Source organism: Pongo abelii, chromosome 5, assembly GCF_028885655.2.
Source record: "Pongo abelii isolate AG06213 chromosome 5, NHGRI_mPonAbe1-v2.0_pri, whole genome shotgun sequence".
NCBI lineage: Eukaryota > Metazoa > Chordata > Mammalia > Primates > Hominidae > Pongo > Pongo abelii.
In genome coordinates, this window is record NC_071990.2 from 132,292,277 (window position 1) to 132,305,784 (window position 13,508).

General features: G+C 39.9%; 1 long non-coding RNA gene across 2 annotated transcripts in view; it reads right to left on the reverse strand.

Moving 5' to 3' along the window:
- Window positions 1-13,508, reverse strand: part of LOC129060065 (uncharacterized) — a 119,639-nt gene that overhangs the window by 84,986 nt on the left and 21,145 nt on the right. For both annotated transcript variants that reach the window (XR_008526433.1, XR_008526431.1), the window contains exon 2: window positions 354-418. This is a non-coding gene — a long non-coding RNA (uncharacterized LOC129060065). The remainder of the gene's footprint in view (window positions 1-353; window positions 419-13,508) is intronic.

Genomic DNA, 13,508 nt, shown 5'->3' on the forward strand with positions numbered 1-13,508 from the left:
AAAATTAGCCAGGTGTGGCGGCAAGTGCCTGTAATTCCACCTACTTGGGAGGCTGACATGAGAGGATTGCTTGAACCCAGGAGGCGGAGGTTGCAGTGAACTGAGATGGTGCCACTGCACTCCAGCCTGGGTGACAAAGCGGGACTCCATCTCAAAAATAAAAAATCCATGTATAACTTTTGACTCCACAAAAACATAACCACTAATAGCCGACTGTTGACTGGAAGCCTTGGTGACAATGTAAACAGTCAATTAACACATATTTGGTATGTTATATGTATTACATACTGTATGTAAGATACAGAAAAGAAAATTTTATTAAGAAACTCATAAGGAAGAGAAAATACACTTACTCTTTATAAACTGGAAGTGGATCATCATAAAAGTCTTCATCCTCACTGTCTTCACATTGAGTAGGCTGAGGAGGAGGAGAATATAGGGGTTGGTATTGCGCTTTCAGAGGTGGCAGAGGTGGAAGAGGTGGAGGAGGGAAAACAGAAGGCCGGAGAGGCAGGGACACTTGGTATAACTTTTGTGGAAAAAAACTCCACGTATAAGTGGACCTGTGCAGCTCAAACCTGTGTGGTTCAAGGGTCAACTGTAATATCAAAAGCACCAGAAAACACATTTTATGCACCTGTGAGCCCTGGAGTAGAGACAGGTGGCAGAAGGGAGAAAAAAGATCCTCCAGGTAACCAGCGTCAGATCTTGTGAGAGTATTAGGGCCTTACCTAGGGAAAGGATGTCATTTAGAGATCAACAGAAGAAGAGGACAAATGTGATCCACACCTTTTTGCCTTGGTTCCGTTTTTCCACTGGATGTGAAGGGAGAGGAATGTCTAATATTAGCTCCTGCTGGAAGTTTTTTATAAAGGCATTAAAGCAGACCCTGGGTCTTATCCAACTAACTGAACAGGAGAAGACGGAAAGCTCTTTAACATTTTTATGTATTATTAAGCATTATCTCAATAACCAAACAAATGTTAAGACCAGAAATAATTGACCCATAATTCCATCATTTTAATAAAATTGAATACAACATAAATTTTAATTTTTTCTATTGTCATTTCTAATCTTTTTATATAGACTCACTTATAAGTAAAATTGTTATGATAATTTTATAGGTACGATCTCATATTCTTATAAAGATTTTCTTTTCTTTTTTTTTTAGAGGAGGAGGAGAGAGTTGGCTTCATTTCTGGTTATCCAAGTGGGTTTCACTGTCTGGGTAGAACACAACTCTGGCTTTTAAATTTTCACAACAAAGTGGCAACACTGCCTTCTGTGCATCTGGTCTCTAAGCACATGGTTCTCCCTTTTATCAGCAACATAGACTTTATTCAGGACAAGTACTTATCAGAGAAACCAACTGTAATTCAAAAGCTCCCTTATATCCAATATGAGAGTCAAATAGACAAGCAAACTACCTATTCTTTTAAGTTTTCCAAGCTCTATCTTGGTATTGCTAGATCATCAGAAAGTGAAGTTGCAGAATCACACGATCTCAGCTCACAAATGTCACACTGTATTCTGTATAAAGGGTTGATACTGGAAGATTTCATGCAAAAAGCACTTTTTTCCTTTTTCATTGTGAGCCAGATTTACCTATGAAAAAAAGACTCACACTGTAAATGTGTTGTGAGGTTTTGTTCTAGAAAAAAAGTCACTCTCTGCAAAGCTTTTTCATATGCTTTCTCTTTCTAAAAATTAAAGCATAAAATCAGGATGATGTAACCCCAATGTGCCTTGTGGTTTGGCTCAGCTGCTTGGAAAGTCAGTCACATTTGTGACCCATTATAGCAAACATTCTGCCTCAGATTATCTGTTAACATCTCTTCCTGCTCTTTATAAACAGTTTTCTTTTAACTTCATCATTAACTTTGCACTTTTATATCATATTAAATCCTCTTAGATGAAGAGGGTATAATACATATAATATGCACTAAAGGGGTGATACGTACGCAAAGTATAAAGGGTACTTCAGGGGATCAGGACAATTCCGTGGACCAAGGGGTCAAGCCTTTAGTGATTTCATCGCAGCATTCAGACTGGAGAAAGGAGGACATTTCTGCAGGAATATTCCTTGAACAAATTTAGTAAAGGAATCTTCTCTGTAATAAGAATAAATGCCTGACCATAAAGAAGGACTGCTTGGGGCAAAGAATGGAGCATGAAGTTGCAAAGGCATCAGGGTCAGTCCTAGAGTGCTTTAAATATCAAGTTCATGAGTTTCATTTCTAGCCTCTAAGTAATTTTTGAGCAGGGAAGTGGCTGATGAAATTGTCTAGATAATTATGACCAAGATGCCACCATCAGCAGATCTACATTTCTCTGGAGGATAGTTCACGTGTTGTATGGATGGTGCAAGTTTGTTTTTAGACATTAAAATTTAAGTCCCAGTCATGTATCTTAGTGGAAATGCCCAGTAGATTGTGAGATAGAAGCCTGGAGCTTGTCAGCGAGACGGATTTTTGGAAATTATTGACATAAAAGAGCATTAAAGAAGCAATAAGAAAAGATGAGTGCTCTGGGCTCCTTCTCCTTCAATAAATGTTTAAAATAATCCCAGAGGGTAGAGACTCCAGGAAGAGACAGGTTAAGTTCTGAATTAGAGGGCATGGAGACCAATAGGACACTTACTGCCCTCGAAATTGATGCCTTCTCTCAGTCCCACAAAGACTAAATTTAGAATGGTCTTTCAATGCTTTATTACCAGATTAGAGAGTTAATGAGTAATCATTTCTTTGTTTCAGTTTTTTTTTTTTTGGCAAGTGGGTAATAAATAATGATGCAGAGAAGCTAAAAAAAGGAAGAAAATGTATGTTATCCATAAACTGGGAAAACAAATTCTTTAGGGAGTAATAAAAGAGCAATACTGCCAACTCAGCTGGGGAAAATGAAGAGGAGGCAGTGCCTCAAGGTTGTCTAGTGATACCTTATATAGCAAATAGTATTCAGTGTCAAGAGAAAAAAGCTCATACCGTGGGAAGCCACAGCCCTCTGTTAAAATCACTAAGAGAATGAGAGAAAAGGAGAAGATAGAGGTAATGCTAGTACCTTTATAGCAAAGGTAAGACCTTTGAAATGTGGGACTCAGACACATGATAAAAGAGCCACAGAAATTACACTCAAAAATAGCCTGGTGTTCATGGGCTATCATTGGCACTGGTTAGTCTGAACCTGGCTGAGTGCAAAAGAGAATGTTGCAGATTGGGAAGTTCAGTGTGACCTGTAGGAAGATGGAGGTCAGGATTGTAGAGAAGAAACTATAGAAGACAAAACTTGAGACTTGAAGATTAGATGATGGGCCAAAGAGTTTGGGCTCCACCTCATAGGTAATGGCCTTGATCAGAAATTTGTAAGAAAGGGAAAACAACAAATTCCTATTTATGTTGGAAAATAGGACTCCTGTGTAGATGCACACACCACCTGGCCAGATTCCAGCAGGAGGTAGGCCAGTTAGAAGTTTTTGCAATGGGTGAACAGGAGCTGATGAGGGCCTATGCTAAGGAAGCCATAGGAGAACGAGGGTGTGGCGGGAGGAAGAATATGTAGCATTATTCTTTCAGTATAGTCATGGACTTTAGAAAGCAGCTCTCTTACAGTCAGCTTTTGAGCCACCATTCCTCTTTTTACCTTTCTGCCTTCATATAAATCAGCTGGCCAGGGAATACAATTTCTCAGAGGTGAGGAGGAAGCACATATGTAAGCAATACCACCTTGCTTAGCAAAATAGAATGTAGAACCTCCAGGGCTTACTGTAGTGCTTAAGAGAGGTGCTCATAGGCCAACCGCAGTGGCTCATACCTGTAATCTCAGCACTTTGGGAGGCCAAGGACTGCTTGAGCCCAAGAGTTCAAGATCAACCTGGGCAACAAAAGGAGACCCCATTTCTAAAAAGAATTTTAAAAATAAGTTAGCCAGGCATGGCAGTGCTTGCCTGTAGTCCAACTACTCAGAAGCACTAAGGTGGGAGGATGGCTTGAGCTCTCCTGGTTGAGGCTGCAGTGAGATCTGATTGTGTCATTGTACTCCAGCCTGGGTGACAGAGAGAGACCCTGTCTCAAAGGAAAAAAAAAAGTGCTAATACATGGACTCCTGATGCCATCACCCTCAATGTCCTCTTCCTTTTGAGAGTTTCTCTTTTGATTGTCATATTCCCAACACATGGGTTCCACGTGTTGGGAGTATGACAAGGTAGACATGGTAGTCTACCTTTAAGTTTTGATTGTACCCAAAGAGCTCTTTCCATGCTTCCCCTTAGCACTGACAAAAAAAAAAAAAAAAAAAATGCACTGACAACTGAGAATCAAAAGGAAAAACTTGAAAGAGATACCATATCCTCTAAGCGCCACCCCGTAGCAAGCTGTCAGGTCAGACAGACCACAAGTGTGGTAGAAACCTTCAGAGTCTGAATTCATACTGCTCTGGGTTATATTCAAATCCTCTCTCTTCTAAATAGTCTTATGACCTTAGCCAGGTCCTTCAATGCTCTAGATCAGTCATATATGATTCCAAGGAAAGTGGACACAACTTAAGAGAGAACATTTGAAAAGCAACTGGCACTATATGAGCATGTGTATCTGTTAGTAACTTAATTTCACTGCTAGCAAGAGACCCAACTCCAGTGGGTTTATTTATAAACCCACACCAGGGTTCTTTTTTGTTTTTTGGGTTTTTTTTTTTTTGAGACGGAGTTTTGGTCTGTTGCCAAGGCTGGAGTGCAGTGGCGCAATCTTGGCTCACTGCAACCTGCACCTCCCGGATTCAAGCAATTCGCTGTCTTAGCCTCCCAAGTAGCTGCGATTACAGGTGCCCGCCACCACGCCCATCTAATTTTTTTTTGTATTTTTAGAGAGATGGGGTTTCACCATCTTGGCCAGGCTGGTCTTGAACTGACCTCATGAGCCACCCGCATCAGCCTCCCAAAGTGCTGGGATTACAGGCGTGAGCCACCGCACCCGGCCCACACAAGGGTTTGTTCTCTTACAGAGAAGAAGTCCAGAGGTAGGCAGTCCAGGCAGGCAAGACAACTGCAGAAGTCGTTAGAGACCCAGAGGTCCCTTTTCTTCCACCTTCAAAGTCACCTCAGGGCCAAGATGGCTGCTGGGCACAGGAAGGAAGAATGCATGCCTTCCTTCTAAAGGGAAGTAACTTTCACTTACGACTCACTGATCAGAACTTAGTCACATGATCATATCTGATATAGTTGGGATATGTGTCTCCTCTAAATCATTTATTGAAATGTAATCCCCAGTGTTGGAGGTGAGGCCTGGGGCAAGGTGATTGGGTCATGAGGGCAGATCCCTCATGACTTCGTGCTGCTCTCATAGTAGTGAGTGAATTCTCCTCCAATCTGGTTAAGTGTGTGGTACCTCTTCCTCAACACTCTCTCTAGCTCTGCTTTCCCCATGTGAAGTGCCTTCTCCCCCTGCACCCTCCACCATGAGTAAAAGCTCCCTGAGGCCTCCCCAAAAGCTGAGCAGATACCGGCACCATGTTTGTACCGCCTGCAGAACCATGAACCAATTAAACCTCTTTTCTTTATAAATTACCCAGTCTCAGGTATTTCTTTATAGCAATGCAAGAATGGCCTAATACAATATCTAATTGTAAAGTATACAAATCTAGCTGAAAATCTAGTTTTTAGCTGGGCACACTGCCCTGGGTTCTTTTACAAAAAAGGAAAAATGGACATTTGTTAGTAATTAGCACTGTATGCTAAAACTTTTATTAAATGTTAGTCCCCTTCTCTCTCAATATAAAAATATTCATTGTGGGGCTGAGTGCAGTGGCTTACACCTATAATCCCAGCACTTTGGGAGGCTGAGACAGGTAGATCCCTTGAGCCCAGGAGTTCAAGACCAGCCCGGCCAACATAGCAAAACCCTGTCTGTACTAAAAATACAAAAATTAGCCAGGCGTGGTAGTGGGCACCTGCAATTCCAGCTACTCGGGAGGCTGAGGCAGGAGAATCACTTCAACCAGGGAGGTGGAGGTTGCAGTGAGCCAAGATTGCACCACTGCACTCCAGCCTGGGTGACAGAAAAAGACTCGGCCTCAAAAAAAAAAAAAAATTCATTGTGAAATTTCATATCTTTGGTTTTTAATTGATCAGTGGCATAATAAATGGTCAAATAAAGAGTATTTTTGCATCTTTTAAGAAATTATTAATATATTATCCAAAATGCTCAGTGCTCCATGACTTAGGCAATAAATTAGTGCCAGAACAAAAATCCCTCTCTCCTGGTTGAAGGGATTTTTTTGGTTTGTTTCCCCTTTTACTAGATAAAAGGTATATTTTTTATTTTGTCATATTTTACTTTGGCTAGCCATTTTGCAATCAATTTTAAAATCATCCTTAGTCTAAACTTCAGATACAATCATTTCCCAAACATTTTATCAATTGGTTCTTATACTTTTGTTCTTGTATTAATAATTCTTAAGATATTTGCACGTGAGACTCTTTTGGAAGTTTAAGGAAGCTGAAATAACAAATCAATCCAAAGATCTGGCACTTGTTCAGTGAATTCCTTTGAACTGTTCTTTGGCTCCAATGCTCCAATGCTTAAATAATTACTAGGTAATTGCAAAATTTAGTTTCCAAGGCACTATATGAAGAGAGCTACCATGAAACTAATGCCAGTGATGTTTTAAGATCTGGAAATACAATAAAGAGTTTTTATTCAAATACGATGCAACTGAGTAAGCAACAAACTATAGTGAAATCCATTTTAAGAAACATTAAAGCCTTGTAAAAATTTTCAGAACTAGAATTGAATTGTAGCCAAGTAGTTTCAAGAAACTAAATCTAATCTGACAAGAAACAGGAATTGTTACACAAATACCTTTAATAAAATGGACATTTGAGAGAGAAAAAATCACAAGAGAAATGGAAAAATTCATAAGATTAAAAGAATGCGACCTATGAGGTTATTTAGAGGGCAAAATGCTGGAAAAGATAACAGATGAGAATTGATCAGTGGTCATAGCATTTTTTTAAAAAGGCTAAATAGTAGGGTTTCTCTGTTTAGGACAAATGAAGACAATTCTTTTTTCTCAACTATTCATTGTCAGAGAGCACATATTAAGAGATGAAGGAATAAGGTGAGGCAAGAAAATGAATTCTGACCATCTTTAGCCAGAAAGAAAACCAATGACTAAAAACGAATCTTCTGTCTTTTCCCTTTACCTCACATATTGATATGGTTTGGCTCTGTGTCCCCACCCAAATTTCATCTCAAATTGAAATCCCCATGTGTCAAGGGAGGCACCTGGTGGGAGGTGATTGGATCATGGGAAGTTTCCCCCATGCTGTTCTCCTGATAGTGAGTGAGTTCTCATGAGAGCTGATGGCTTTTAAGTGTGGCACTTCCTCTCTCTCTCTCTCCTGCCACCATGTAAGACACGCCTGCTTCCCCTTCACCTTCAGCCATGATTGTAAGTTTCCTGAGGCCTCCCCAGCCACGAGGAACTGTGAGTCAATTAAACCTCCTTTCTTTATAAATTACCCAGTCTCAAGTAGTATCTTTATAGCAGTGTGAGAACAGACTAATACACGTATCTATCCTGATTTCCCATCACGCACTCTGCCTCTATATTGACCTGTTTCCTTGCAGCTCTACAACTGTGCAGTGCATAGAACTATCTTTGTGTCTTCTCTTATGGGCTTCCCTCCTTAGAAAGTTTTCGCATAGCTGTACCTTAACTATCCTTCCAGGACCATCTAAATAAAGCCTTATATTTTCTGCCAGTTACTGGACTCAATATAATCTTTTCTTTAAATTCTCCAGCACTCAGTCTCTGCCACACAACACCTCGTTAAGTACAGACTGATAGTACTTCAGGTTGTTTTACATATGTTGGTCTTGGAACTAGAAGGGAAGCCGCCTGGGGACAGAAGACACTGTCCAAGTCTCTGAGGACCTACTGTGCCTCACACAAGCCCAGCACAGATTAGTGTCAGCTGTACAGAAGGCAACCCAGACCCTATACTTCTATGTATGTGTTTTTCCTTTTTCTCTTTGTATGACACTTAATACATGCAATTATTAACTCTCCCCAGTAACAATCTACCATTGACACCTGACCATGTTTTTTTTTTTCTTGGCAGTTCTCCCACTTCGGAACCAGAGCAGTAGGGCAAGGAAAGAGCTGGAGTTGAGGGATTCAAATTCAATGGGTCCTAAATTCAATGACAAGTCTTTATGAAAGAAGAAGAAACAGAAACAGACATGGGGGAGAAGTCCATGCAAAGACAGAGGCAGGGATGAGGGTGACAAGCCTACAGGCCATGCAATGCCAAGGATGGCCAGTAGCTATCACAGGCTGGAAGAGACAGGAAGGATTCTCCCTAAGAGCTCTCAGAAGAAACAGGGCACTGCCAGCATCTTGATTTTGGACTCCTGGCCTCTAAAACTGTGAGACAATAAATTTCTGTTGCTTTAAGCCACCAGGTTTGCAGTAATTTGTTACATCAGCTATAGGAAACTAATATATTCCCTTGTGGAACTTTACATTGTAGTAAAGAGACAAAATACACTAAAAAGAAAGTGTAATATAGTAGTGAGCGCAGTAAGAAAACAAAACAGGATAATGTGAAAGAGTGTCACCCAGAGCTACTTTCGATTAGATGGTAAGGAAGCCTCCATTTAATCTCTTCCATTGTTCCTAGAAAAAAAAAGTATGATGTCCAAATCCATTAATTTGTTAAGCAGTTTTTCCATACTCATATTAAAGATTATTTTCTTCAGTTCATTTTTACTGTAATTTTCTTTCTTTCCTTTTTTTTTTTTTTTTTTTCGAAACAGGTCTTGGTCAGTTGCCCAGGGTGGAGGGCAGTGGCATGGTCTCGCTTCACTGTAACCTCTGCCTCCCAGGTTCAAGCCGTCCTCCCACCTCAGCCTCCTGAGTAACTGGGACCACAGGTGCACAGCACACCCGGCTAATTTTTTTTCTTTTTTTTTTTTTGGTAGAGATGGGGTTTCACCATGTTGCTTAGGCTGGTATTGAACTCCTGGCCTCAGGCAATCCTCCCACTTCAGTGTACTTTTCTTTTCTTACATGTTTAATTGACAGATCATAGTTGTACATGTTTTGGGGGTATATGTGGTATTTTGATACATCTATACAATGCATAATGATAAAATCAGGGTAATTGAAATATCCATCACCTCAAATATGTATCTTTTCTTTGTGTTGGGATCATGACAAATTTTTTCTTCTAGCTATTTTGAAATATACAATAAATTATTGTTAACTATGATTTCCATACTGTACTATTGAACACTATAACTTATCTCCTCAACATAATTGTATATCTCTACTCATTAACCTACTTATTTTCATCCCCCTACTTCCCTTCCCAGCCTCTGATAATCATCATTCTACTCTTCACCTGTAGGAGATCTACTTTTTTTGCTCCCACATGAGTGATAATGTGATATTTGTGTTTCAATGCCTGGCTTATTTTACTAAACATAATGACCTCCAGTTCCATCCATGTTGCTGCAAATAACAGCATTTCATTCTTTTTTTTGTGGCCATATAATATTCCATTGAGTATGTATACTACATTTTTTATCCATTCGTCTACCGATGGATACTTGGGTTGATTTAATGTCTTAGCTATTACGAGTAGTGCTGCAGTAAATAAGGGAGTGCAGATATCTCTTTGATATACTGATTTCCTTTCTTTGGCTATATACCCAGCAGTGGAATTAGTGGACTGCATAGTATTTTCTTCAGTTCATTTTAAAGTGTAAGTGAGATATTAGTATTTCCAGATATCTGCTCTAGGGCATCATTAACATGTACCTGATGACCTGGAAACGACAGTGCAAATTGCCCTAAGTTGTGGCCATAGCATATACTTAAGATTAAAATAAAATTATAAAATAAATCACTTATCCAGGAAATAGATAACAAACTTCAATATATGTCAACATTGTCCACACTGTATTTCTTCATATAATAATTATTGCCTTCACCTTATTATGCAAATGTTGGAGATTTTAAAAATAGACATAGTCCTGTGCTAGGGAAGTGTGCACAGGACTATGCACAGTATTTCTATGGGGAAATACTGACATTGAATAAGTTATTTCAAGCAAAAAAGAATGTTTAAAAAAAGAAAATATATAGGGTAACAGCAAGAGTGGGGTCGAACAGGGAGTGCAAATGGTAAAGACCTCCCTGCTCATATATGTTCTTTATTCAACAATTTTTTCTGAGGACTTACTATATGACAAGCACGATAGACAATAATAGGTTCAATAAGTGAATTATTATACTATTTTGTGATAAGTAAGTTCTATGGGAAAAAGGAAAAGTAGAAAAGAAAAAAGGAGGATGCCTAAGTGTCCATTCAGAGATGGTATCATTGAGAAGGTGAGAATTGAGCAAAGATCTGAAAACATTAGCCAGGCAGATGTATAGGCAAAGAGAACAGCCAGTGCAAGGGTCCTAAGGCAGAGTATAGCTGGCACGACCAAGGAATGACAAGGAGGCCAGGGTGGCGGAGGCAGAGAGAGTGAGGAGAGAGGAGAAGACAAGTTCAGAGACGGACCGGGAACGAGATCCTTTAGAGCCCTGTAGGCTACCGTGAAACCATCTTTTTCTGACAGTGAACAGGCAACAACAACCAGAAATGTTCTTTCCTCACCTACATAGAGTCTCAGTGACTGGATGGTTCAGCTCCACATGATTTCTAACTTGAGGACCACAGGTATTGGCATTGCCTAAGGAAGTTTATCATCATTTCCACATACAAGCAGGCATATCCTCCTCCCTTCCCCTGGCTACTCCCACACAATCTAGGAAAACCACATATCAATTAATAGAAGGGCTTGCCAGAACTCTGAAAGGAGAACGGCATTAATGCATTTTTAAAGGTGAAAGAATAAAGCCCATTCATAAATCAAAGTGAGCTAATTTTAAAATGTCACCTGGCTCACTGTCACTCTGGGAAGGAGTGGGAGCAAGGAAGAATAGACTCCCAGCTGACATGGTGGGTGCAGGGGGAACATCTGAGCACCAAGATGCCTCAGCATCTTTTATCCTGTCAGCAGTATTAAGAAAAAGGGACCATTTTTCACTTTGAACAAGACAATGTTAAAAATTAAACTGAAACATTAAGAAAAGAGGAGAATATCTCCTTGTTTTGAAAAAGCATTCAAAAGCATGGCCTGTCAAAGAAACAACATGACCCAGAAGACAAGCAGCCTTTGATGTGGTCCTTCATATGACAGTTTTGAGCCTGCTCTACTCACCCAGAGGAGAGCCATTAGATTGGCAACAATGGAAAGAGGAAGCTTGCACAAGTTCTAGTCTCTTAGGCAAAGTACTCACCTTGAACTAGAAACCCTTCCTGTAATGTTCTTCAGATAAAATAAAGATTTATAGTCTCTACAATTCATAATTGCAAGTCAGAAAACTCCTGGGTCAGAACAGAACCTATGCAGCTGGCCTCAGGAGAGTCCGCCTTGTACACCTGGAACAGCCCTTCCAAGTATCTTTTATGTGACATTTCCTTTACAGCTATGCAGCCCACAGCTATTAGGTTGGTGCAAAAGTAATTGTGGGTTTTCCCATTACTTTTAGTGGCAAAAACCACAATTGCTTTTTCATCAACCTATACGTAGCTGTCTTAGCAGTCTTAAGATACCACATTTTGTATTTTTTTAAAAGAAATCACCTATACATTCTCAACCATTTTTGTGGGGGCAAGTGGAATAAGGGGAGAAAGGCAAGCTGTGCTTTGTTTTTATCTGAACTATAACTCCTATAACCTGAGCAATAGAAAACACATTAATCACCATAAATATAGACTCTTCTAAACAAAAAGTCCAGAAGATTATCTTAGACAATATCATCATTTTACCGAGGAAACCCAGCTAACTAGACAAATGATGAAGTGATTCAATGTCTCCGTCAGCTGGTGTCAACATTTTTAAGAGGTGAATTATGAAACTTTAAAGGAAATCAAAGTGCTAGAAATTCTGCGCGTAATTTGTTTCTCTTCCTGTTAAAGCAAATTCAGTTCCAAACGGGGCAGTTGCACTACACAACTCCAGAGGGCATCATTCCTATTGTAGTCTACAGCATGTCCCCTTCTGGAAGTACACAGTGCAGGTTCTAGATAGAGGTACTCAGTGGCCCTTCCCAAATATCATTTGGTCCTTCCCAAATACCAGGTTAGTAAAAAAATATGTAGAGACTTCCAATGTAAACTTAAAAATTAACTTCTTTGGCCTTGTTTTTTGGGGAGCTGGTTAAGTGCAAAGTTTGACTAAAATAAAATACGGGTCTCCAGCTACTCGGGAGGCTGAGGTAAGAGAATAGCTTGAAGCCAGGAGGCGGAGGCTGCAGTGAGCCGAGATCGCACCACTGCACTCCAGCCTGGGTGACAGAGAGAGACTCCGTCCCAAAAATAAATAAATAAATAAAGTAAGGGTCTATGCAGAGGACATTTTCTTTTTCCAGTGAAACTGCCGACAACTACTATAAGAGATCAAAGGCTTCGTAGGCAAAAGTGGTCCCTCTTGTATTCCTACTTCTTCTATCCCAGTTCAGGCCGTCATCAGCTAGTTCTATTGCTATGGGTCCTTCATGATAATACCTAGTTACCTCTCTAGCTTCACCTCCTAGTCCTCCTCATCTTGCATTTTCCACTTTGCTAACATCAAATCAGAGTCCGACATAACTATCTTCCTGTTTTGTGTCTCCCTGAGTTTGCTCATATTGTTTCCTCTGTTTAGAACACTCCTCCCATCATTCTGCACTTGGCCAACTCTCAAGCATCCTCGGGGACTAAGCTCAGGTCTGACCTTTCAGAAAGTCTTCTCAGTTATCTTCTCCTTGATCCATTGGCTGTGAGAAGTGGACTTCTTTAAGACAGAACATTTCATGCATTAAAATGACTTCCCCGTCTCCTCCCACTAAATTGTAAGTTCCTCCAAACCACAATAATAAAGGAGTCCAGGAGAACAGCAAACACATTATGTCTTTAGACTCTGATCCTGACTAAGATTCTCTGCCCAAGCTATTGGGCAGTTAATCCTCAAGTAACATTCACCATTGGCTGCAGTCACTGCCATGGAGCATCTTGATTAGGTTGTAGTTACATCATCTGATCATTGCTTATGAGGCAATAAGTTGCATATCACAACCCATTTTTGGACACCCTAAAATCTTAACCAAGAAATTCCATGGCCAGTCAGAGAACCATTTTGGGCAGTGAGTAAGTTAAATATTTAAAGTATCTTGGAGTGAAATTGGCCTTGCTTATAGATATGGTTAGCCATTCATTGCCTATTTGGGAGATTTGCATTGTGATAACTGCCTTGGAGATTGAAAGACTACCATTAAAGATAAATTCCTGACAAATTATTTCAATCATGGATGGTTGACTGATTCAGGAAGGATTAGCTTATATTGCTCCAATTTATACAAGTCTGATTAATATCAGAAGAGAAAAATGTTTTATATTCCACTGGTCTTGCACAGTT